Raw genomic sequence first — 25900 nt, forward strand, 5'->3', positions numbered from 1 at the left:
AACTAAAGCCTCTGTGCTCCAGCTACTGTGCTCCCCACTGTAGAGCCTGGGAGCAACAACTACTGAAGCCTGTGTGCCTAGGGCCTAGCTCCACAATAAGAGAAACCACTGCAATGAGAAAACTGGGTACCACAAAGAGTAGCCCCTGGTCACCACAACTAGAGAAAGCCTGCATTTAGCAACAAAGACCCAGCACACCAAAAACTAAGTAAATTTAAAAAGGGAAAAACCTTTGAGAGGTGTATCACACCATTAATGACTGGGTGATAGTGGAGTGGGGACCTAGGCCTAGAGATGCTGTCTTGTAACCCTTTTTTTTAGTACCACACTAATTGAAGCAATATTTCTCACTGAGTTATCAAATTTAACTTGGCCCAAATATCTCTGAAGAAGAGTCACTGAGTTACATGGGAATAATTTTTCAATACTGCAATGTTTTGTGGCTCTGTCCAGGATGCTGTGATTCAGAGAAGAATAATAAACTGACTCTAGAAAAAATTGATTCATTCTACCCACAGCTCTTCTCTTTATCATGTCTGAAAGGCATAAACGTCAGCACAGAATTTAAAATTGACTACTGAAAAGGCAGACTATTTCCTTCCTGCTTCTCTGATTTGTTCCTTCTCCTGATTCCTCTCCAAATTTTAATTGGAATTGCCTCTGCTTACTCAATTCAGTAAACATTTCCTTAAATGAGGAACTGTTCCAAATATAATCCAGCTCCTTCTTCTGCCCTTAACCAAGATTAGGTTCTCAAATATCCTGACTATTTCAACCTTCTGAACATATCTTTAAACTATGACATGCTTATCTCAAGAAGAATATATTCCAAGTACTAGGAACTATGCTCAATACCTTGTCATAAACTATAATGGAAGAGAGAATGTTAAAAAAGTGGAATATAAATATTCGTATATATGTGTGTAACTGAATCACTTTATTGTATAGCTGAAACCAACACAGCATAGTAAATCAACTATATTTCAATGCAGTTTTTTAAATAAAGAAATTAAACTTTGAACCAACAGCAAGAGACCTATTAAAAAAAGAGAGCTATAAAGAACTACCCAGTATGGGTAGTTCAGTCAACTAATTCCACAGAGGAGAAAATGAGGTTCCAAGAAAGAAAGAGACATACACAAGGCCACAGAAGAAAACAGTGACAGAAGTAAAGTAGAATCCAGTATGTTCCTTCCAAAAGAAAAAATAAAAGAATACATTCCAGGACTTCTTTCCACGAAACAGTTTCCAAAATGAAGAACTTTCAGGTTAGGACAAGTGGCAGTAGGGAAGACTTTCAAAACTCTAAATTAATGAGTCATCATTGGTACCTCTTTGCTACTCTCTGAATTGACATCTCAGGATCCTACAAGAAGAAAATGAACACTGAACACATGAAGCTTCTGTATTTATGGCCTGACACTGGCTCAGATACTTGGAGTGAATTTTTTAAATTAAGTTCAATTAGCAAATCTGTGTTGAATATTTACTCTCAGCCAACTACTGTGCTAAGAGCTTTGAGGGGTATTAAAAAAAAAAAAGGGCACAGCTGTCAAGTAATTTGCTGCCCAGCTGGATTTAAACTGTACATATAGGGAGACAGAAACCCAAATGAATACTAGAAGACAGAGCATCAGCAAACACAGATCTAAAGGAGCTAAAATAGTTGAGAAGACAGGTTGGAAATTATTGTTTAACCAGAGAAAGGAGGGAATTCTTTTCTGAGTTGAGGTATAAGCCTTACATAAATGTTAGAAATTTTAATTTGTGAACAAGTGACAAAAGACCAAACTTTTGAATGGATCTGGTAGTCTGATTCAAGAGCTGACAAATGAGGAATTTCAGAAAAACAAGTAAACAAAATGTTTTTTCTATATTTTTCAGATTAGAAACAGCATAAAAGCTACAGTTGATTAAGCAACTTTGTATTCACGGTTCTTTTTAATTCAGAATGAATTAGATACACAGAAACTTGGCTATGGTTCAGTCATTGACTGAATCACACTAAAATGAATTGGGCACCTAGGCTGTGCCTTCTCTGTGCACAGTTACATTAGAATATCAAGCAGCCCTGTGTTGACATCACCATATATACAAATAATGAAACTGACATTCGAGAGCATGAATCATTTGCCCACACTGGTAGAACAGGGATTGAATCCCCAGGTATTGGACTCCAAAACACTTTTTTCCACTCTTGATGATGAAGTTTATCCAGTAGTTGCTGTGTAAACCGCATGGGATGCATATTGAAATCTGTGAGAGAGTATTATATAGACATCAGATTTCTCCAAAATCCTGTATTGCTGAGGTCTGCACTCCCTACCCCATGCCCTCTACACACCAAGCCATTCTTAGTTGCTCATTCATGTCTGACTCTTTGCAACCCCATGGACTGTAGCCCACCAGGCTCCTCTGTCCATGGGAATTTTCCAGACAAGAATACTGGAGTGGGTTGCCATGTCCTCCTCCAGGGGATCTTCCCAACTCAGGGATTGAACCCAGGTCTCCCGCATTGCAGGTGAGTTCTTTACCATTTGAGCCACCAGGGAAGCCAATACACTATTTACCATGGCTTTATGCTTGTGATAATGTATGGTGTAGCATATTTAATCAGAAATAGTCCATGTGCCAGAATTCACAACTGCACAACTGATTTTGTCTACTGTGGATTTCAGAGTATTCACTGTTATGACAAATAAGGCCCAGTTGACTTGAAGATACTACATAAATAGGTGACTGAATTGTTATTTAGTTGCTAAGTTGTGTCCTATTCTTTTGCAATCCCATGAACTGTTGTCCACCAGGCTCTTCTGTCCATGGGATTTCCCAGGCAAGAATACTGGAGTGAGTTGCCATTTCCTTCTCCACATAGATGATATATGATAGAAAATAAGCAGACATGATACATAAATATGGTTTTAAACTTGGAATTTTATGAAGACAACAAGTCTCTGTTAAAACTGGTAAATGTCTACTCTGTAAAGAATTCTGTACAGAAGACCTTGATGCTGGGAAAGATTGAAGGCAAAAGAAGAAAGGGGTGGCAGAGGATGAGATGGTTGGATGGTATCACCGACTCAATGGACATGAATCGGAGCAAACTTCTGGAGATGGTGAAGGACATGGGAGCTGGGCATGCTGCAATCTATGGGGTCACAAAGAGTAGGACAGGACTGAGCAACTCAACAACGACACTATATATAAATAAATACATATGTACATATAGAAATACATGTTTACATATATACATATTTACATATTATATGTACAATAAATTCTACAAGATACACATCAATCTCTAGATCACAAGAGTATGATCTCTTATGGAACTAATAACTAATTAGTTCCTTCCCTGGTGGCTCAGATGGTAAAGCGTCTGTCTACAATGCGGGAGACCCAGGTTCAATCCCTGGGTTAGGAAGATCCACTGGAAAAGGAAATGGCAATCCACTCCAGTACTATTGCCTGGAAATCCCATGGACAGAGGAGCCTGGTAGGCTATAGTCCATGGGGTCGCAAAGAGTCGGACACGACTGAGCGACTTCACTTACTTACTTAAGGAGCTAATAACAACTCTAACCAGGGTGGCCTAGGAAACTATTTGAATTAAAACTGTTTTTCTTCCATGACTTGGGGACCCTCTTCTATGCCCCATATTATCTTGTTCTGTGCTGTTTTACATGTCCATTTTTTTGGAGTCCTTACCAAATTCTTCATTGTTTGTCTATGTTTTACTGACTCAAGTACAGTCTTTAAGCAGCAAGTCTATTGACCAATTTCCATGGAAGCCTTCCTGTGCTAGTTTCCTGCCTAAATGCTAATCTTTGAGAAAGGCTGTGTCAGGTAGTAGGTCCCTGTCTAGCCTGAGTCCTTTATGTGAGTGGTTTGTTGTTGTCTTGTGTGTGTGAAGGGGGGGGTGGGTAGCAGGGGGCAGTTCTCTCTAGCCTAACCAGTATTGTGTCAGTGTCTTGGCCATAAGAGAAGCATCTTAAGCACAATTTGATGGGAAGGATTACTTCCTGCTTGGAAACTAGACCAAAATAAATTTTCCATTATGCAGCATGACATGATACTTCCTACTTAAAACCATTAAACACCACCCCAGAAGCCATAATGAAGGGATTTGGTATTAAAGTCTATCTTGCCCAGTATCAAATGGATCACCAGAGAACTATATTTCACCTATCAACCTAATTGAAATAAGAGGGTCTTAATATTCCTGAGACTCAGTTCAGTTCAGTCGCTCAGTCATGTCCAACTCGTTGCGACCCCATGAATTGCAGCACGCCAGGCCTCCCTGTCCATCACCATCTCCCAGAGTTCACTCAAACTCAAGTCCATCAAGTCAGTGATGCCATGCAGCCATCTCATCCTCAGTTGTCCCCTTCTCCTCCTGCCCCCAATCCCTCCCAGCATCAGAGTCTTTTCCAATGAGTCAACTCTTTGCATGAGGTGGACAAAGTATTGGAGTTTCAGCTTTAGCATCATTCCTGACACTAAGCATCACCAAATCTCCTGGATTTCTTGGGCAGCCCTGGCAGAGGAGAGAGTAGGAAGGTATTTTTCCCTTTAAAATTCAGCTTATTTTCTTCATTTGACAAGCTACCACATACACACTCCACCAGTGAAGAACAATCAGCACATTCACTGCATTCAACACCTAACTGTAACGTGTTCATACAGAAATCAATGAGATACTTCATCTTCCGGTTTCCCATTTTTAATACTGATCTTACACCATCCAATTTAGATTCTCTGGCTCAAGGCTCGGTTTGTTGGTTTTGGCACTGAGAACCTACATGAGTAAAGGCAGGTTTTGACTTTTATAAATGAAATGGATCCAAAATACAGGAAAAGGATTTTATCCTCACTCATTTAGAAAACATTATTGACTGCCTTCTAGGTACCAAGTATGTTAAGAAGTTAAGTACTGATAGAAAAGGGCCAGTCCTTATCTTCAAATTTCTTGCTGCTTTTTGGTTTGGTTTGGTTTTCACAGGTAGCTAGAGAAAGAGACAATATACAAAGCAACATGGGGAGAACTATGTAGGAAGATAAGAACCAAACACCTGACCTCACTCAGGTTAAGGGCAAGCTTATAAAGGAGGCAATGAGTAGGCTGGTACATCTAAAGAGACATTACCAGATGAAAAAACCTCATGATATCCCATTCCCCTAAGCTAAGTGAATTTGTGTTAATTTACTAATATGTTATATACTGATAATTTGCATTTATATATAGCATAATAATTTTATATTTATATATAGCATAATATGTACATATATATTATGTATGCTATATAGTACAATAAATATATATTTTGTGTGCATGTGTGTCTGTGTAGTTTGACAGTGTTTCAGGCACTTTACTTGGCAATGGAGAAATCAGAAAGAATATGATAAGACCTCTGATCTTAAAAAATTCATTGTCTGGTAATTGCTGGTTTTCTAACATTTGAGTCTCCATGGAAAATGTTTCAATTTCAAGACAAGTTTCACTTACTGCTTTCTCAGGGAATGGCTCTATGTAACTTTCCCAGTCTCCTAAGTGAGAATTTCCAAGACATCTGGAGTTGCTCAGGCCAAGATACTCGTCTATCTGGTTTGATGACTCCAGCCCTGACTGAGTACAGTAGGATGCCCACTATAAAGAGGAAAGCGCAGGCTGATACACCAGTGGGAAAAAGCCTGAACCACAGACAATGCTGTGGAATGCTGTATGATGAAATGGTGCCAGCTGAGGTAGCAAGCAGTTTCCATTTGCTAAATAAAGAGTAAACATCCCCAAAGAGTTAGCTATGAGCATTTGGAAAGATAAGGCTTCAGTTATTTCAGGTCTTTCATCACCCAGCAAGCCTCAGGGAAATCTCTTTGGCTGAAAGTAGGGACGTTCTCCACCCAACACGTACACAGCCTCTTACTTCCTCTCCTGGTCCCTCATCTCATGAATTCCTAGATTATGTCATGAACCAGCTGCTCGAGTGTCGATTTCTAATGTAAACCATAAAAAAGAAAATTATAAAGAACAAAACCAAACCAGTCACAAAACTACTAAAATTCAAATCCAAAACTAATTCTAAAACCTATTTTTTTCATTCTGTCTTGATGCATCAATAAGTACCTGAACTTGGCTTTAGTAGTGGAAAGATTTTACAGTGAGAAACAATTTACAACATTAAGGATTCTATGTGCTTCATTTCTGAATATGATATCTCCTAATATATCTTTTGAAAAAAAGCTCTACTGAATCATCTTATCTTTTTCAAACAGGCACAATTTTATGCTTTGTCTTTAATTTCAAATTCTTTCTTTTATTCCTTCTTAGTCTCAAAATGACTCAGGTTTCCAGATGGAGCTGGAGTTGAAATCAAATTTTAAATTAGGATAAAAATAGAACTTGCTATTTCCATACTATTTCCAGCCAAAAATTTCCTTAAGCAATTTTGCTTAGCAAAAAGAGAAAAAAAGCCCTTTACACTTCAATACAAATACACACACACACATATAGCATACATTTATTTTTAACTTTATCCTTTGTATTAACTGAAGGATGAGAGTAATAATAGAGTCAGAGTATTAATTAAAAGAGAAATTTAGAGCCAAATCAAGTTGTCGGAACCCAAGGATAGGATAATTGAGTTTCAATGTAGAAAATAGAAGTCCCAGAAGGCTCAAAGAGAAGATAGATAGGACAGTAATTGTGGTAAAGGTGACAGGTGATTTCAACAATTATTAGAATCATTCATGAATATGCTGAAAACACAAAGACTGGTATGCATATTCTCCTGGTAGTAACAATGTGGACAGCAAGCACAGCATCAGGAACAACTGCCTTTGATTGAGCACCTTCTCTCTTTTAAATAGGAGTTGATCAGTTCAGTTCAGTTCAGTCACTCAGTCGTGTCTGACTCTTTGAGACATGAATCACAGCACACCAGGCCTCCCTGTCCATCACCAGCTCCCAGAGTTTACCCAAACTCATGCCCATCGAGTCGGTGATGCCATCCAGCCATCTCATCCTCTGTCATCCCCTTCTTCTCCTGCCCTCAATCTTTCCCCAGAATCAGGGTCTTTTCCAATGAGTCAACTCTTCACATGAGGTGGCCAAAGTATTGGAGTTTCAGCTTCAACATCAGTCCTTCCAATGAACACCCAGGACTGATCTCCGTTAGGATGGACTAGATGGATCTTCTTGCAGTTCAAGTGGTCCTCAAGAGTCTTCTCCAACACCACAGTTCAAAAGCATCAATTCTTCAGCACTCAGCTTTCTTCATAGTCCAACTCTCTCATCCATACATGACCACTGGAAAAACCATAGCCTTGACTAGGCGGACCTTGGTTGGCAAAGTAATGTCTCTGCTTTTCAATATGCTACCTGCTGCTGCTAAGTCACTTCAGTCGTGTCTGACTCTGTGCGACCCCATAGACAGCAGCCCACTAGGCTCCTCCATCCCTGGGATTCTCCAGGCAAGAACACTGGAGTGGGTTGCCATTTCCTTCTCCAAAGCATGAAAATGAAAAGTGAAGTCACTCAGTCATGCCCGACTCTTAGCAACCCCATGGACTGGATCCTACCAGGTTCCTCCGTCCATGGGATTTTCCAGGCAAGAGTACTGGAGTGGGGTGCTACCTAGGTTGATCATAACTTTCCTTCCAAGCAGTAAGCATCTTTTAATTTCATGGCTGCAATCACCATCTGCAGTGATTTTGGAGCCCAAGAAAATAAAGTCTGATGCTGTTTCCACTGTTTCCCCATCTATTTCCCATGAAGTGATGGGACAAGATGCCATGATCTTAGTTTTCTGAATGTTGAGCTTTAAGCCAACTTTTTCACTCTCCTCTTTCACTCTCATCAAGAGGCTTTTTAGTTCCTCTTCACTTTCTGCCATAAGGGTGGTGTCGTCTGCATATCTGAGATTATTGATATTTCTCCCAGCAATCTTGATTCCAGCTTGTGCTTCTTCCAGCCCAGCGTTTCTCATGATGTACTCTGCATAGAAGTTAAATAAGCAGGGTGACAATATACAGCCTTGATGTACTCCTTTTCTTATTTGGAACCAGTCTGTTGTTCCATGTCCAGTTCTAACTGTTGCTTCCTGACCTTCATACAGATTTCTCAGGAGACAGGTCAGATGGTCTGGTATTACCATCTCTTTCAGGATTTTCCACAGTTTATTGTGATCCACACAGTCAAATGCTTTGACATAGTCAATAAAGCAGAAATAGATGCTTTTCTGGAACCCTCTTGCTTGTCCCATGATCCAGCAGATGTTGGCAACTTGATCTCTGGTTCCTCTGCCTTTTCTAAAACCAGCTTGAACATCTGGGAGAAAAACATTTATTATTCTTATATTTTGACTTGTTCTGTAGATTCTTTTGGATTTTTTTTTCTCTTTTTTTCCCCTTTTTTCCTTCCTCTGTAGTAGTTGTTGATTTTATTGGTGCTAAGAAATCCAATTAACCTTTTCAGTGTTTTTGTTGTTGTTGTTCTTTTCTTTCAATCAGATTTTTTATTGTTGTCATAAACCTCTGGCTCTGTGTTGGGCTTTTGCAGTTCTGTGGAGTTTTCCTCTTTTTTTTGTTTTTCCTCTTTTATTTAATTTTAAAATTTTTAAACATAGTATTATTTTTCTATATTTATTCCTTTGTTTACTTTTCCTATTGTTCTTTTCCCCTTGCAGTTAATCATTAACATATATAAATCTTCATCTACCACTATTTAACTGTGCATATCTATTCTTTCTTTCCTTTCCTCTCAACATGTTTGTTAGTTTTCTTTTCATTGTTTATTCCCCAATTGGAAACTTGCTTTAGTTTTGTTTTCCAGTTTGTGCTTTAATTAGTTTTGTTCTGGTAGATATCATTTTTGGTTTCCTTTCTTTGCTGGGTCAATCTATTGTACTTAATTTTAGTTGGACTGTTTTGATTTTTCTTATGGGTGTATATGTATATTCAGTCACACTTTCTATTGTTGTTATAAACCACAGCCTCTACATTGGGCTTTTGCAGTTCTGTGGAGTTTTCCTTCTTTTTCCCTTTTTGCTTCCTTCTTCTGTTTTCTTTCTCTTTTTTTATAATTTTAATTTTTAAAAACTTATTATATTTTTTCTAATTTATTCCTTCATTTGCCTTTCCTACTGCTCTTTTCCACTTGAAGTTAATCTTTAATGTAAATAAATCTTCTTCATCTACCTCTACTTAACTTTGCATATCTATTCTTTCTTTTCTTTCTTTCCTTTCCTCTCAACATATTTGTTAGTTTAGTTTTCTTTTCTTTATTCCACACCTGGCACCTTGCTTTAGCTTTATTTTGCAGTTTGTGCTTAATTTAGCTTTGTTCTTAACTGGTAAATATAATTTTTATTTCCTTTGTTCACTGGATCAATCTACTGTACCTTTTTTTGGACTTTTTTCATTTTGCTCATGGGTGTATATGAATATGTTCATATTCCATTATTTTAATTATTACTTGCCTGATTTTGTAACTGCCATTTGTTGGGGGTTCATCTTCGGTTTCTCATTTTTGGATATTTTCTTTACTCTCCCTTAATGCCATAACAAACCACTTGTGGAATCTTCATTCCTGACCAGAGATCAAAAACTAAGCCTTTGGAGTGGGAGCACTGACTCCAAGACCCTAGACTACCAGAGAACTAACCCTAGGGAGTATCAAATATTGAGAATTCATACAAAGGAAACCACTGAAATACAAGACCAAGCATCACCCAACCACCAGTAGTACCCTGTGCAGGGCACCTCATCTAAACAAACAAAACAAAACTACAAACCCAATCATCAGCAGACAGGAGTACCACCTCACTTAGTCTTGCTCATCAGAGGAAAAACAAACAAACATAACCCAGCACAAATCTTACCCTATACGAAGTTCACACCAACCACTGGACCAACTTGAGGAGGGCAGAAAACAAAAGGAAGAAAGAATTCAAACTCCTTCAAGAAAAGAATTGAATTTTCCTTGAAGCCTGGGAAAATGAGACCTCAAACACAATAACTTTAAAAAGACATCAAAAGGCAGAGAAATACTACACAAATGAAGGAACAAACTAGAAACACAGAAGTCCAAATAAATGAAGAGGAAATAGGAAAATTACCTGGAAAAGAATTCAGAATAATGATAGTAAAGATGATCAAAAACCTTGAAAGCAAAATGGAGGAAATGCAAGAATCAATTAACAAAGACACAGAAGAATTAAAGAATAAACATGCAGAGACAAACAACACAATTACTGAAATTAAAAATACTCTAGAAGGAATCAATAGCAGAATATCTGAAGCAGAAGAATGAATCAGTGAGCTGGAAGATAAAATGGTGGAAATAATTTCTGAAGAGCAGAATAAAGTAAAAAGAATGAAAGGAGCTGAGGACAGTCTCAGAGACTTCTCAGACCGTATCAAATGAACCAACGTTTGAATTATAGGGGTCCCAGAAGAAGAACGGAAAAGGCAATGGCAACCCACTCCAGTGCTCTTGCCCAGAGTATCCCAGGGACAGCGGAGCCTGGTGGGCTGCCATCTATGGGGTCGCACAGAGTTGGACACGATTTAAGCGACTTAGCAGCAGCAGCAGCAGAGAAAAAGAAAGGGTATGAGAAATCTTTTGAAGAGATTATAGTTGAAAATTTCCTCAACATGGAAAGGGAAATAGCCAACAAGTCCAAGAGGCACAGAGAGTCCCATACAGGATAAACCCAAGGAGGAACATGCCAAGACACATACTGATCAAACTAACAAAGACTAAACACAAAGCAAGAATATTAAAAGCAAGGGAGAAGCAACAAGTAACATACAAGGGAAACCCCATATGCGTAACAGTTGAACTTTCAGCAGAAATTCTGCAGGCCAGAAGGGAATGGCAGGGTATATTTAAAGTACTGAAAGGGAAAAATCTACAACCAAGATTACTGTACCTGGCAAGGATCTCATTCATAATTGATGGAGAAATAAAAAGCTTTTCAGACAAGCAAAAGTTGAGAGAATTCAGTATCACCAAACCAGCTTTACAACAAATATTAAATGGACTCATATAGTCAAGAAATACAACAAAAGAAAAAGGATCTACAAAATCAACCCCAAACAATTAGAAAGTGGCAATAGGAACTTTTATATCAATAATTCCTTTAAATGTAACCAAGCCAAAAGACACAGACTGGCTGAATGGATAAAAAAAAGAAAAAGAAAAATGAGACCCATATACATGCTGTCTACAAGAAACCCACTTCAGATCTCAAGACACATATAGACTCAAAGTGAGAGGATAGAAAAACATATTCCATGCAAATAGAAAGCAAAAGAAAGCTGGAGTAGCAATCCTCATATCAGACAAAATAGACCTTAAAATAAAGATGACAAGAGATAAGGAAGGACATTATATAATGATCAGGGATCAATCCCAGAGGAAGACATAACAATTGTAAATATATATGCACCCAACATAGGAGCACCTCAATATATAAGACAAACACTAACACACATAAAAGGAGAAATTGACAATAACACAATAATAGTAGGAGACTTTAACACCCCACTCACACCAATGGACAGATCATCAAAACAGAAATTTAATAAGGAAACACAAGTCTTAAATGATACATTAGACGAGATGGATCTCATTGATATCTTCAGGACATTCCATCCAAATGCAGAAGAATACACCTTCTTCTCAAGCGCACATGGAACATTCTCCAGGACAGACCACATCTTGGGTCACAAATCAAGTCTCAGTACATTTAAGAAAACTGAAATCATATCAAGCATCTTCTCTGACCACAGCACTATGAGACTAGACATCAATTACAAGAAAAAAACTGTAGGAAACACAAACACATGGAGATTAAACAACACTTTTCTAAATAACCAACAGGTTACTGAAGAAATCAAAAGGGAAATCAAAAAAAAATTCTAGAAACAAGTGACAATGAAAACATGACAACTCAAAACCTATTGTGAAGTCACTCAGTCATATCTGACTCTTTGTGACCCCATGGACTGTAGCCCACCAGGCTCCTCCATCCATGGAATATTCTAGGCAAGAGTACTGGAGTGGGTTGCCATTTCCTTCTCCAGGGGATCTTCCCAACCCAGGGATCAAACCCGGGTTTCCCACATTGCAAGCAGACGCTTTACCGTCTGAGCCACCAGGGAATCAAAACCTTTGGGATGCAGCAAAAGCAGTGCTAGGAGGGAAGTTTATTGCAATACAATCCCATAATTGTAACAAAAGCAAAACAACAATACAGGGTTGTATATATATCAAGAAACAAGAAATAGACAACCTTACTTTACACCTAAAACAACTGGAAAAAGAACAACAACAAAAAAAAATTAGTAGAAGGAAAGAAATCATAAAGATCCGAGCAGAAATAAATGAAAAAGAAATGAAAGAACCAATAGTAAAGATTAATAAAGCTAGTTCTTTGAGAAGATAAACAAAATTGACAAACCCTTAGCCAGACTCATCAAGAAAAAAAGAAGAATCAAATCAACAAAATGAGAAATGAAAAAGGACAGGTTACAACAGACAATGCAGAAACACAAAGGATTATAAGAGACTATTATGAACAACAAAATGGTTATAAAATGGATAACCTGGAAGAAATGGACAGATTCTTAGAAAAGTTGAATCTTCCAAGACTAAATAGGAAGATATAAATTATGAACAACCCAATTACAAGCACTGAAATTGAAGCTATGATCAAAAATCTCCCAAAAAGCAATAGCCCAGGACCAGATGTCATCACTGGAGAATTCTATCAAACATATAGTGAACAGCTAATGCCTATCCTTCTAAAAGTCTTTCAAAAAATTGAAAAGGAAGGAACACTTCCAAACTCATTCTATGAGGCCATCATCACCCTGATACCAAAACCAGACAAAGACAACACAGAAAAAGAAAACTATAGGCCAATATCACTGATGAACATAGATGCAAAAATCCTCAACAAAATTTTAGCAAACAGAATTCAACAACATATCAAAAAGCTCATACACCTTGATCAAGTTGGGCTTCTTCCAGGGATGCAAGGATTCTTCAATATATGGAAAACAATGTGATATACTATACAAATTGAAAGATAAAAACTATATGATCATCTCAATAGATGTAGAAAAGGACTTTACAAAATTCAGCACCTGTTTATGATTAAAACTCTTCAAAAAATGGGCATATAAGGAACCTACCTCAACATAGTAAAGGCCATATATGATAAGCCTACAACAAACATTATTCTCAATGGTGAAAAACTGAAAGCATTCCCCCTAAGATCAGGAACAAGACAAGGGTGTCCACTTTCAACACCATTATTCAACATAGTTCTTTAAGTCCTAGCTATAGCAATTAGAAAAAAAAAATAAAAAAGAAATAAAAGGAATCCAGATGGGAAAAGAAGAATTAAAGCTCTCACTCTTTGCAGATGACATGATACTGTACAAAGAAAACCCTAAAGAGAATATCAAAAAGTTACTAGAGCTAATCAATGAATTTAGCAAAGTTGCAGGATACAGAGTCAATACACAGAAATCACTTGCATTTCTATATACTAACAATGAAAAATCAGAAAGAGCAATTAAGGAATCAATCCTATTCACCATTGCAACAAAAAGAAATAAATATCTAGGAATAAACTTACCTAAGGAGACAAAAGAACTGTACACAGAAAAGTATAAGACATCAATGAAAGAAATCAAAGATGACATAAACAGATGGAGAGATAGTCCATGTTCCTGGGTAGGAAGAATCAATATTGTGAAGATGACTATACTACCAAATGCAATCTACAGATTCAATGTGATCCCTATCAAATTACCAGTGCCATTTTTCACAGAACTAGAACAAAAAGTTTTACAATTCATATGGAAACACAAAAGACCCTGAATAGCCAAAGCAGTCTTGAGATAGAAGAATGGAACTGGAGGAGTCAACCTTTCTGGCTTTAGATTATACTACAAAGCTACAGTCATCAGGACAGTATGGTACTGGCACAAAAACAGAAATATAGACAAATGGAACAAGATAGAAAGTCCAGAAGTAAACCCATACACCTATGGGTACCTTATTTTTGACAAAGCAGGCAAGAATATACAATGGAGCAAAGACAGCCTCTTCAATAAATGGTGCTGGGAAAACTGGACAGCCACATATAAAAGTATGAAATTAGAACATTTCCTAAAACCATACACAAAGATAAACTTAAAATGAACTAAAGACATAAATGTAAGACCAGAAACTAGAAACTCTTAGAGAAAAACATAGGCAGAACACTCTATGACATAAATCAAAGCAAGATCCTCCATGACCCACCTCCTAGGGTAATGGAAATAAAAACAAAAGTAAACAAGTGGGACCTGGTTAATCTTAAAAGCTTTTGCACAACAAAGGAAACTATAAACAAGGTGAAAAGACAGCACTCACAACGGGAGAAAATAATAGCAAATGAAATAACTGACAAAGGATTAATTTCCAAAATATACAAGCAGCTCATACAAGTCAATACCAGAAAAACAAACAACCCAGTCAAAGAGTGGGAAAAAGACATATGTTGACATTTCTCCAAAGAAGACCTACAGATGGCTAGCAAACGCATGAAAAGATGCTCAACATTACTCATTATTATAGAAATGCAAATCATAACGACAGTGAGATATCACCTCACACTGATCAGAATAGCCATCATCAAAAAGTCTACAAACAATAAATGATGGAGAGGCTGTGGAGAAAATGGAACCCTTTTGTACTGTTGGTGGGAATGTAAACTGATACAGCCACTACGGAAGATGACGTGGAGATTCCTTAAAAAACTAGGAATAAAATCACCACATGACCCAGCAATCCCACTCCTAGGCATATACCCTGAGGAAACCAAAATTGAAAGAGACACATGTATTTCATTGTTCACTGCAGCACTATTTACAGTAGCTAGAACATGGAAGCAACCTAGATGTCCATAGACAGATGAATGGATAAAGAAGTTGTGAGATATATATATATATATATATATATATATATATATATATATATAACGGAATATTACTCAGCCATAAAAATGAATGTATTTGAGTCAGTTCTAATGAGGTGAATGAACCTAGAACCTATTATACAGAGTGAAATGAGTCAGAAAGAGAAAGAGAAATACTATATTCTAACATATATATACAGAATCTAGAAAAATGGTACTGAAGAATTTACTTACAGGGCAACAATGGATAAACAGACATAGAGAAAAGACTCATGGACATGGGGAGAGGAGAGGAGAGGGTGAGAAGTATGGAAAGTGTAAGATGGAAACTTACATTAGCATATGTAAAATAGATAGCTAACCAGAATTTGCTGTATGTCTCAGGAAACTCAAACAGGGGCTCTATATCAACCTAGAGGGGTGGGATGGGAAGGCAGATGGGAGGGAGCTTCAAGAGGGGATATATGTATACTTATGACTGATTTATGTTGATGTTTGGCAGAAAACAGCAAAATTCTGTAAAGAAATTATCCTTCAATAAAAAAATTAATTTAAAAAAAAACAAAAATAATGGCTGCTAGCATCTGGTGACTACGACCTTATTTTTAAAGTTCTCTCTAACTCTTTTAGATTAGACAATTAAATTAAAATTTATGTTAATAAACAGAGAAAACATTTGTGTAATGACATATATAGCCACAATATGAGGAACAAAAAAATTGGATAAGCCTAGACAGCTGTGTTCCGGGGTACAAGTTTCCTGGCAGTGCCATGTCGACATTAAGATACAAGCTTATTTTTCCAATAAGGATGATTACCCTTGGCTTTTAGTATTCAGGTGGATACTGTGGCAACTAATTCTACTAATAACTGAATCCAGATGGCCTTATTTCATTGGATAGGAACACCCATGCACTGACCTTCTATCAGCCACAATCAAAATGTTATCCAATGTCACTTGCTTCTTATTCCTGTTTTGACCTCTTAATAACAGTAATTCTCTTATTAACTTTGCATTTTGTGTAGTTGTGTATGGGATCAATGAAGAAAACATTCTATAACTCTATATATGGGAAAAAGAAACAACATGGAATACTTCACTGGACAGCAAGAGCTTACTTAAGACAAGCAGTCCAGATAATGTTGGATACTGTTTTATAGAAAAGTCCAGGAACAGCCCATTGAGTGATCTGTCTATGAAAACATTCCCCAGACCCTCGAATGAGCATTCCCAGCACCGAATGACTAAATGGTTATGAAAATCCTCCAAACCATAGTGAAATATATGACCCTGAAGTGGCTGTACTGACTGAAAATTGGCACTTGTCTTGAACCTCTACAAATATTAAATCACGGTCACTTCAGCTGCTTACCTTCAACAACTCCTGAAAGGAGTTCTGGGTGGAAATCAGGAGTGACTCATGCTGTGATCTGGAATTCTAACAGAGCAGACCAAGAGACAGATAATTTCTGCAGACAACTCTCTGAGCCCTGATTCTTGCATTTTCCCATACTTAGAGAATCACTGATTTCCTTGACAGTGATACTTGTTTGGGCTATGAAGGGGAAAATTATAATCAAAAGTCAAAATAGGCCTTCCCTGGTGGCTCAGTAGTAAAAGTTTCCACCTGCCAATGTAGGAGATGAGTTCTTTGCCTGATCTCCTAAGATCCCATATCCCCTGGAGCAAAATAAACCTATTTGCCACATATACGGAGCATGTGCTTTAGTGCTCAGAGCTCGAGAGTCTAACCCCAAATGCCACAAATACCGAGGCCTCAACACCTTACAGCCTCTGCTCAGCAACAAAAGAAGCCACCACAATGAATTCCGCACACTGGAAACAGAAAGCAGCCCCCTCCTCACTGCAACTGGATAAAAACCTGTGCAGGAATGAAGAACAGCTCAGCTCAAAAACATTAATAAAATCTTAAAAAGAATAGCTGTGGATCAGATATCCAAGGAAATATCTAGGTCACAATAGAGATGTGATCTCTGACAAGCTGTTGTATTGTGAAGAACTACAGTTTTCTGAGTTCTGTCAGATTTGAGATGATAATATTCATTCTCAACACAATGGCTGCTAGCACCTGGTGACAACAATCTTATTTTAAAAGGTCTCCTCTTGAAACTCATATGTTTAGGCCATAAACTTGTTATAACCATATGTTACTAAAGACAGAAATCACTTCTATAATTATCAATAGCACCAAATTGTTAAAACCTACTTGGATAAGCCTAGACATCTGAGTACCAGGGTACCAGTTGCCTGACATTCATGCTTATTTTTGGGACAAGTATGATCTCCTTGGTCTATTAATACTCAAGATGTCACTTCTCAACTATTTCTATTAATAACAGAGTCCAGATGGCCTATTCCACTGGACAGGAACACCTATGCACTGACCCTTTATTGTCCACAATCAAAAATGTTATGCAAAGTAACTTGCTTCTTATTCCTACTTTGACCCTGAGTTACAATAATTCTCTGACTGATCATAGTAAGTTATATAGTTCTTTATGTGATTGATGATGATAATGGTGCAAATCTAGATAGGACAAGAATCAACAAGAATGAATACCTCCCTGAACCGCAAGAGTTCAATAAAGACAGGTAGTACAGAGAATTTTGGAAATTGTTTATGGAAAGGTCCAGGAACATCCCAGTGAGTGACCTGTCAATGAAACTATTCCCCACAGATTAAATCATGGCCAGGGCAGCTCCCACCTTCAGCAACCCCTGAAAGAAGCTCTGGATGGATGTCAGGATGGAGGTACTCTGTGATCTGGAATTTTGACAGAGCAGGCCAAGACAGACAATTTCTAGAGAAGTCTTTATGAGCCCCGAATCTTCCATCTTCTCATACCTAAAGAAACATTAATTTCATTCACAGTAACACTTTTTTTGGCAATGAACGGAAAATTCATATTAAGAGTCAAAATATGCCTTCACTGGTGGCTCAATATTTTAAAAATCTGTCTGCCAATCCAGGAGACACCAGTTCCATGCCTGGTCAGGAATGATCCCATGTTCTGTGGAGCAAAAAGTGCATTCACCACAACTGTGGAGCCTATGATCTAGGGCTCAAAGCTTAAACTTCTGAGCCCAAATGCCACAAATACTGAAGCCTGAACTTCCTATAGCCTGTGCTCTGCAACACGAGAAATGACCACAATGAGAAGTCCATGAACTGGAACTGGAATTTAGCCCCCACTTGCTGCAACTAGTGAAAAACCTGTGTAGGAATGAAGAACAGTTCAGCACAAAATATCAATACAATTTTCTAAGAAACGACTCATAGTAGAGTAGCTCAGGTACAGACATCAAAGGAAATATGTAGGTGACAATAGGGATGTGATCTCTGACAAGTCCTTGTATTGTGAAGAATTTCAGCTTTCTGAGCTATCTCAGGTTTGAGATCCTAAAAGGCACTCTCAACACAATGACTGCAGGCACCTAGTGACATCAACTTTATTTTAAAGGTCTCCTCTTGGAACTGTTATATGTTTGGACAATGAAATGGCTATAACCATATCTTAATAAAGTGAGAAAACTCTTCTGTAGTTACCAATAGCACAAAATTGTTGAAACCTACTTGGATTAAGCTAGACTTCTGAATACCAGGATACAAGTCACTTGACATTGTCAAGTGTACATTAGGATACAAGCTTATTTTATTTTACTAAAGGTATGATCTCCCTGGTCTATTAATGCTCAACTTGTCAATCCTCAGCTACTTCTTTTAATAACTGAGTCCAGATGGCTTCATTCCATTGGATAGGAACACCCATGCACTGACCCTCTATGGTCCACAATCAAAATCATTTTGCAACATAACTTGCTTCTCATTCCTGATTTGACCCAGGCTACAATCATTCTCTTACTGATCATTGCAAGTTATGTCATTCTGTATGTGATCAGTGACGATAATGGTGTCACTCTAGATAAGGGAAGAAGAGATAAGAAAGAATACTTTCCTAAACCATGAGAGTTCAATAAAGATAGGTAGTACAGAGAAATCTGGATATTGTTTATGGAAAGGCCCAAGAACAGCCCATTGAGTGATCTGTCATAGAAAATATTCCCCAAACCCTGGAAAGCATTCCCAGCACCAAATGACTAAATGGTCGTGAAAATCTTCCAAATCATAGTCAAATATATGACCCTGAAGGGTCTGTGCCACCTGAAAATTGGCACTTTCCATGTGCCTCTATAAAGATTAGGTCATAGCCACTGCAACTGTTTCAACACCCCCTGAAAGGAGTTCTGGGTGGACATCAGGAGTGAGTCACTTTGTGATCTGGAATTCTGATACAGCAGGCAAGATACATAATTTTTGGAGAAGACTTTATGAGCCCTGATTCTTTCATCTTCTCATAGCTAGAGAAACGCTGATTTCCTTGACAGTGACACTTCTTTTGGCTGTGAAGGGGAAAACTATAATCAAAAGTCAAATAGGTCTTCCCTGCTGGCTCAGTAGTAAAGAATCCACCTGCCAGTGTGGGAGATAGCAGTTCTTGCTTGATCTGGGAAGATCTCATATTCCCTGGAGCAAAATAAGCTCATTCACCACAATTGTGGAATCGGTGCTCTAGAGCTTGGAGCTTCAACGTCTGACACCAAATGCCACAAATACTGAGGCCTCAACACTCTACAGCCTGTGCTCAGCAACAAGAGAAACCACCATAATTAAGCTGGTGCACAGGAACTAGGAAGTAGCCCTCAGTGGCTGTAACTAAGGGAAAAAAAGGTGCAGGAATGAAGAGCACTCATCCCAGAAAAATTGATTAAGTTTTCTTAGAAAAGAGTCATAATAGAGTCACTGTGGATCAGACATCCAAGGATATAACTAGGTGACAATAGGGGTGTGAACACTGACAAGTCCTTGTACTGTAAAGAATTTCAGCTTTCTGAGTTCTGTCAAACCTGAGATGATAACAGATTTGAGAATGGTCTCAACACAATGGCTGGTGACAACAACCTTATTTTTAAAGGTCTTCTCTTGGAACTCATATGTTTAGACAGTGAAATTGCTACATGTGCGTGCTCAGTCGATTCAGTTGTGTCCAACCCTTTGTGACCCCATGGACTGTGGCCCACTCCTCTGTGCATGGAATTCTCCAGGCAAGAATGCTGGAGTGGTATTCCATTCCCTCCTCCCAGGAATCTTGCCCACCTAGGGATCAAAACTGCATCTCCTATATCTCCTGCATTGCAGGTGGCTTCTTTCCAGCTGAGCCACCAGGGAAACCCAAAATAGCTATAACAAAATATTAATAAAGGCAGAAAATACTTACATAATGACCAGTACCCCTTTCATGGTGAAAATCTACTTTGGTAAGCCTAGACACCTGAGTACCAAGGTACAAGTCACCTGACAGTATCAAGTCTACATTAGGACGCATGCTTAGTTTTCTAACAAGGAATATTTCCCTGGTCTATTAATATTCAAGTTGTCAGTTCAGTTCAGTCACTCAGTCGTGTCCGACTCCTTGCGGCCCCATGAATCGCAGCACGCCAGGCCTCCCTGTCCATCACCATCTCCCGGAGTTCACTCAGACTCACGTCCATCGAGTCCGTGATGCCATCCAGCCATCTCATCCTCGGTTGTCCCCTTCTCCTCCTGCCCCCAATCCCTCTCAGCATCAGAGTCTTTTCCAATGAGTCATGGACACCTCTTCACATGAGGTGTCCAAAGTACTGGAGCTTCAGCTTTAGCATCATTCCTTCCAAAGAAATCCCAGGGCTGATCTACTTCAGAATGGACAGGCTGGATCTCCTTGCAGTCCAAGGGACTCTCAAGAGTCTTCTCCAACACCACAGTTCAAAAGCATCAATTCTTCAGTGCTCAGCCTTCTTCACAGTCCAACTCTCACATCCATACATGACCACAGGAAAAACAATAGCCTTGACTAGATGGACCTTAGTCGGCAAAGTAATGTCCCTGCTTTTGAAAATACTATCTAGGTTGGTCATAACTTTTCTTCCACGGAGTAAGCGTCTTTTAATTTCATGGCTGCAGTCACCATCTGCAGCAATTTTGGAGCCCCCAAAATTAAAGTCTGATACTGTTTCCTCTGTTTCCCCATCTATTTGCCATGAAGTGATGGGACCGGATGCCATGATTTTTGTTTTCTGAATGTTGAGCTTTAAGCCAACTTTTTTGCTCTCCTCTTTCACTTTCATCAAGAGGCTTTTTAGTTCCTCTTCACTTTCTGCCATAAGGGTGGTGTCATCTGCATATCTGAGGTTATTGATATTTATCCTGGCAATCTTGATTCCAGCTTGTGTTTCTTCCAGTCCAGCATTTCTCATGATGTACTCTGCATAGAAGTTAAATAAGCAGGGTGACAATATACAGCCTTGACGTACTCCTTTTCCTCTTTGGAACCAGTCTGTTATTCCATGTCCAGTTCTAACTGTTGCTCCCTGACCTGCATACAGATTTCTCAAGAGGCAGGTTACAAACTCTATTCACAATGGACTCCAGATGGCCCAATTCCATTGGACAGGAACAACGAGCACTGACCCTCTACTGTCCGCAATCAAAACTGCTATGCAATGTAACTTGCTTCTTATTCCTTCTTTGACTCCAGGTCACAATAATTTTCTTACTGATCATTGCAAGTTATGTAGTTCTATATGTGATAGATGACGATAACAGTGTAACTCTAGATATGGGAAGGAGCAAGATGGCATATTTCCCTGGACCAGAAGAGTTTAATAAAGACAGGTCATGCAGAGTATTTTGGATACTCTTTTTTGGAAAGGTCCAGGAACAGCCCATTGAGTGATCTGTCAATGAAAATCTTCCCCTAACCCAAAAATGAGCATTCCCAGCACGGAACAACTGAATGGTCATGAAAAGCCTCCAAATCATAATCAAACATTTAACCCTGAAGGGGCTGTGATGACTGAAAATTGGCACTTGTCATTTGCCTCTACAAAGATTAAATTCTGATTCACCTTCAACATACCCTGAAAGGAGTTCTGATTGGGCATTAGATTGAGGCACTCTGATCTGGAATCCTGACAGAGCAGGCCAAGACAAAGACAATTTCTAGAGAAGTCTTTATGAGCCCTGATTCTTCCATCTTCTCATTCCTGGAGAAACACTACGAATGTTTTCATCGACAGTAACACTTTTTTGGGGGCAATGAAGGGTAAATTCATATTAAGAGCCAAAATATGCCTTCACTGGTGGCTCAGTATTTAAATTATCTGTCTGCCAATCCAAGAGACACCAGTTCCATGCCTGGTCAGGAATGATCCCACATTCCGCGGAGCAGACTAAGTGTGTTCACCACAACTGTGGAGCTTATGATCTAGGGCTCAAAGCTTCAACTTCTGAGGCCAAATGCCACAAATACTGAAGCCTGAATGCCCTATAGCCTGTTTTCAACAACAAGAGAAGCCATCACAATGAGAAGTCCATGCACTGAAACTATAAATTAGCCCCCACCTGCTGCAACTAGTGGAAAAACCCATGCAGGAATAAAGAACAGCATAGCACAAAAAAATAAATAAAATTTTCTAACAGTCATAGTAGAGTAGCTCAGGTTCAGACATCCAGGGAATTATCTAGGTGACAACAGGGGTGTGAGCTCTACAAGTCCTTGTGTTGTTAAGAATTTCAGATTTCTGAGCTCTGTCAGATTTGATATACTAACAGGCACTCTCAACACAATGGCTGCAGGCAACTAGTGATATCAACTTTATTTTTAAAGGTCTCCGCTTGGATCTATGTTGGGACAATGAAATTTCTATAACCATATGTTAATAAAAAGGGAAAACTCTTTGTCTACCAATAACACAAAAAATGTTAAAACCTACTTGGATAAAGTTAGACTTCCGAGTACCAGGGTACAAGTCGCTGGACAGTTTCAAGTCTATATTAAGATACATGCTTTTTTACTAACAAATATTATCTCCCTAGTCTCATAGTATTCAACTTGTCAATCCTCAACTACTTCTATTAATAACTGAATCCAGATGGCCTTATTCCATCAGACAGAAAACCCACACACTGACCACAATCATAATTGTTACACAACATAACTTGCGTCTCATTCCTGCTTTGACCCCTAGTTACAATAATTCTCTTAATTGATGGTTGCAAGAAACAAGAAAAAAAATGCTTCCCTGAAACACAAGAGTTCAATATAGACAGGCAGTCTGGAGGATTTTGGATACAGTTTATGGAAATATCCTGGAACAGACCACGGAGTGACCTGTCAATGAAAATATCCCCCAAACCCTGGAGTGAGCATTCCCAGCACCAAATGACTAAAATGGTCATGAAAATCCTCCAAACCATAGTCAAATATATGACCCTGAAAGGGCTGTGCCACCTGAAAGTTGGCACTTGCCATGTACTCTACAAAGATTAAATCATGGCCACTGGAACTGCTAACCTTCAACACCCCCTGAAAGGAGTTCTGGATGGACATCAGGAGTGAGCCACTCTGTGATATGGAATTCTGACAGAGCAGGCTAAGAGACAGATAATTTCCGGAGAAGACTTTGAGTCCTGCTTCTTGCATCTTCTCATAGCTAGAGAAACACTTTGACAGTGACATTTATTTGGCTATGAAGGGGAAAATTACATTCAAAAGACAAAAGAGAACTTCCCTGGTGATTCAGTTGTAAAAGAATCTGTCTGTCAGTTTAGAAGATAGGAGTCACTGCCTGATCTGGGAAGATCTCACATTCCCTGGAGCAAAATAAGCCCATTCACCACAAATGTTGAGCCTGTGTTCTAAGACTCGGAGCTTCAACATCTGACCGCAAATACCACAAATACTAAGGCCTCAACACGCTACAGCCTGTGTTCCACAACAAGAGAAGCCACCACAATGAAACCCACACACTGGAACTAGAAAATAGCTCCCATTGACTATAACTAGGGAAAAACCAGGGCAGGAATGAAGAACAGGTCAGCCTACCCCCCAAAATTAATATTTTCTTAGAAAGGAGTCATAATAGAGTCACTGCGGATCAGACAGCCAAGGAAATAACTATGTGAGAATAGGGGTGAGATTCTGACAAACTCTTGTATTGTGACGAATTTCAGCTTTCTGAGCTCTGGAAGATTTGAGGTGATAACAGCCATTCTCAACACAATGGTTGCTAGCATCTGGTGACAACCTTATTTTTAAAGGTCTCCTCTTGGAACTTTTGTATGTTTAGACTGTGAAATTTCTATAACCATATATTAAGGAACAGAAAAATCCCTTGTGCAATAGCCCCACTAATGGTTAAATCTACTTGAATAACACTAGACTTCTGAGTACTGGGGTACAAATGCCTGACACTGTCCACTCTACATTAGGATACATGCTTATTTTACTAACAAGTATGATCTCCCTGGTCTATTAATATTCAAAACGTCACTCAACAACTTCTATTAATAACTGAGTCCAGATGGCCTCATTCCATACGATAGGAACACCCATGCACTGCCCCTTTATTGTCTACAGTCAAAATTGTATTGCAGTGTTACTTGTCTCTTATTCCAGGTTTGACCCCTAGTTACAATAATTCTTTTACTGATCAGTACAAGTTATGTAGTTGTATATGTGATCAACGATGAGAACACTGTAACTCTATATATGGGAAGATAACAACAAGATGGAATACTTCCCTGGAACACAGTTCAGTTCAGTTCAGTCGCTCAGTTGTGTCCGACTCTTTGCGACCCCATGAATTGCAGCACGCCACACCTCCCTGTCCATCACCAATTCCCAGAGTTCACTCAGACTCACATCTATCGAGTCAGTGATGACATCTACCCATCTCATCCTCTGTCATTCCCTTCTCCTCCTGCACCCAATCCCTCCCAGCATCAGAGTCTTTTCAAATGAGTCAACTCTTCGCATGAGGTGGCCAAAGTACTAGAGTTTCAGCTTTAGCATCATTCCTTCCAAAGAAATCCCAGGGCTGATCTCCTTCAGAATGGATTGGTTGGATCTCCTTGCAGTCTAAGGGACTCTCAAGAGTCTTCCCCAACACCACAGTTCAAAAGCATCAATTCTTCAGCACTCAGCCTTCTTCACAGTCCAACTTTCACATCCATACATGACCACAGGAAAAACCACAGCCTTAACTAGATGGACCTTAGTCGGCAAAGTAATGTCTCTGCTTTTAAATATGCTTTCTAGGTTGGTCATAAATTTTCTTCCAAGGAATAAGCATCTTTTAATTACATGGCTGCAGTCACCATCTGCAGTGATTTTGGAGCCCCCCAAAATAAAGCCTGCCACTGTTTCCACTGTTTCCCCATCTATTTCCCATGAAGTGATGAGACCGGATGCCATGATCTTCGTTTTCTGAATGTTGAGCTTTAAGCCAACTTTTTCACTCTCCACTTTCACTTTCATCAAGAGGCATTTTAGTTCCTCTTCACTTTCTGCCATAAGGGTGGTGTCAATTGCATATCTGAGGTTATTGATATTTCTCCCGGAAATCTTGATTCCAGCTTGTGTTTCTTCCAGTTGAGTTTAATAAAGACAGGGAGTCCAGAGAATTTTCAATACTGTTTTATGGAAATGTCCAGGAACAGCCCATTGAGTTATCTGTCACTGAAAATCTTCCCCAAGTCCTGGAATGAGCATTCCCAGCACCAAGGTAAAAAATGATCATGAAAATCCTCCAAACCATAGTCCATATATGATCCTGAAGTGGCTGTGCTGACTGAAAATTGGCACTTGCCATGTACCTCTACAAAGATTAAGTCATGGCCACTGCAGGTTTTACCTTCAACAACCCCTGAAAGGAGTAGTGGCTGGACATCATAAGTGAGGCATTCTGTGATCTTGAATTCTGACTGAATAGGCCAAGAGATAGACAATTTCTGGAAAAGACTTTAGGGGCCCTGATTCTTGCACCTTCTCACACTCAGAGAAATACTAATTGCCTTGACAGT

The 25900-nt window shown here is 38.9% G+C and overlaps 1 protein-coding gene across 1 annotated transcript in view; it reads right to left on the reverse strand.

Annotated features, from left to right (window-relative positions):
* TNFSF18 (TNF superfamily member 18) overlaps positions 1-25900 on the reverse strand; it is a 97813-nt gene that overhangs the window by 12416 nt on the left and 59497 nt on the right. The window lies entirely within an intron of this gene.

Source organism: Ovis aries, chromosome 12 (assembly GCF_016772045.2).
Source record: "Ovis aries strain OAR_USU_Benz2616 breed Rambouillet chromosome 12, ARS-UI_Ramb_v3.0, whole genome shotgun sequence".
In the NCBI taxonomy this organism is placed as follows: domain Eukaryota; kingdom Metazoa; phylum Chordata; class Mammalia; order Artiodactyla; family Bovidae; genus Ovis; species Ovis aries.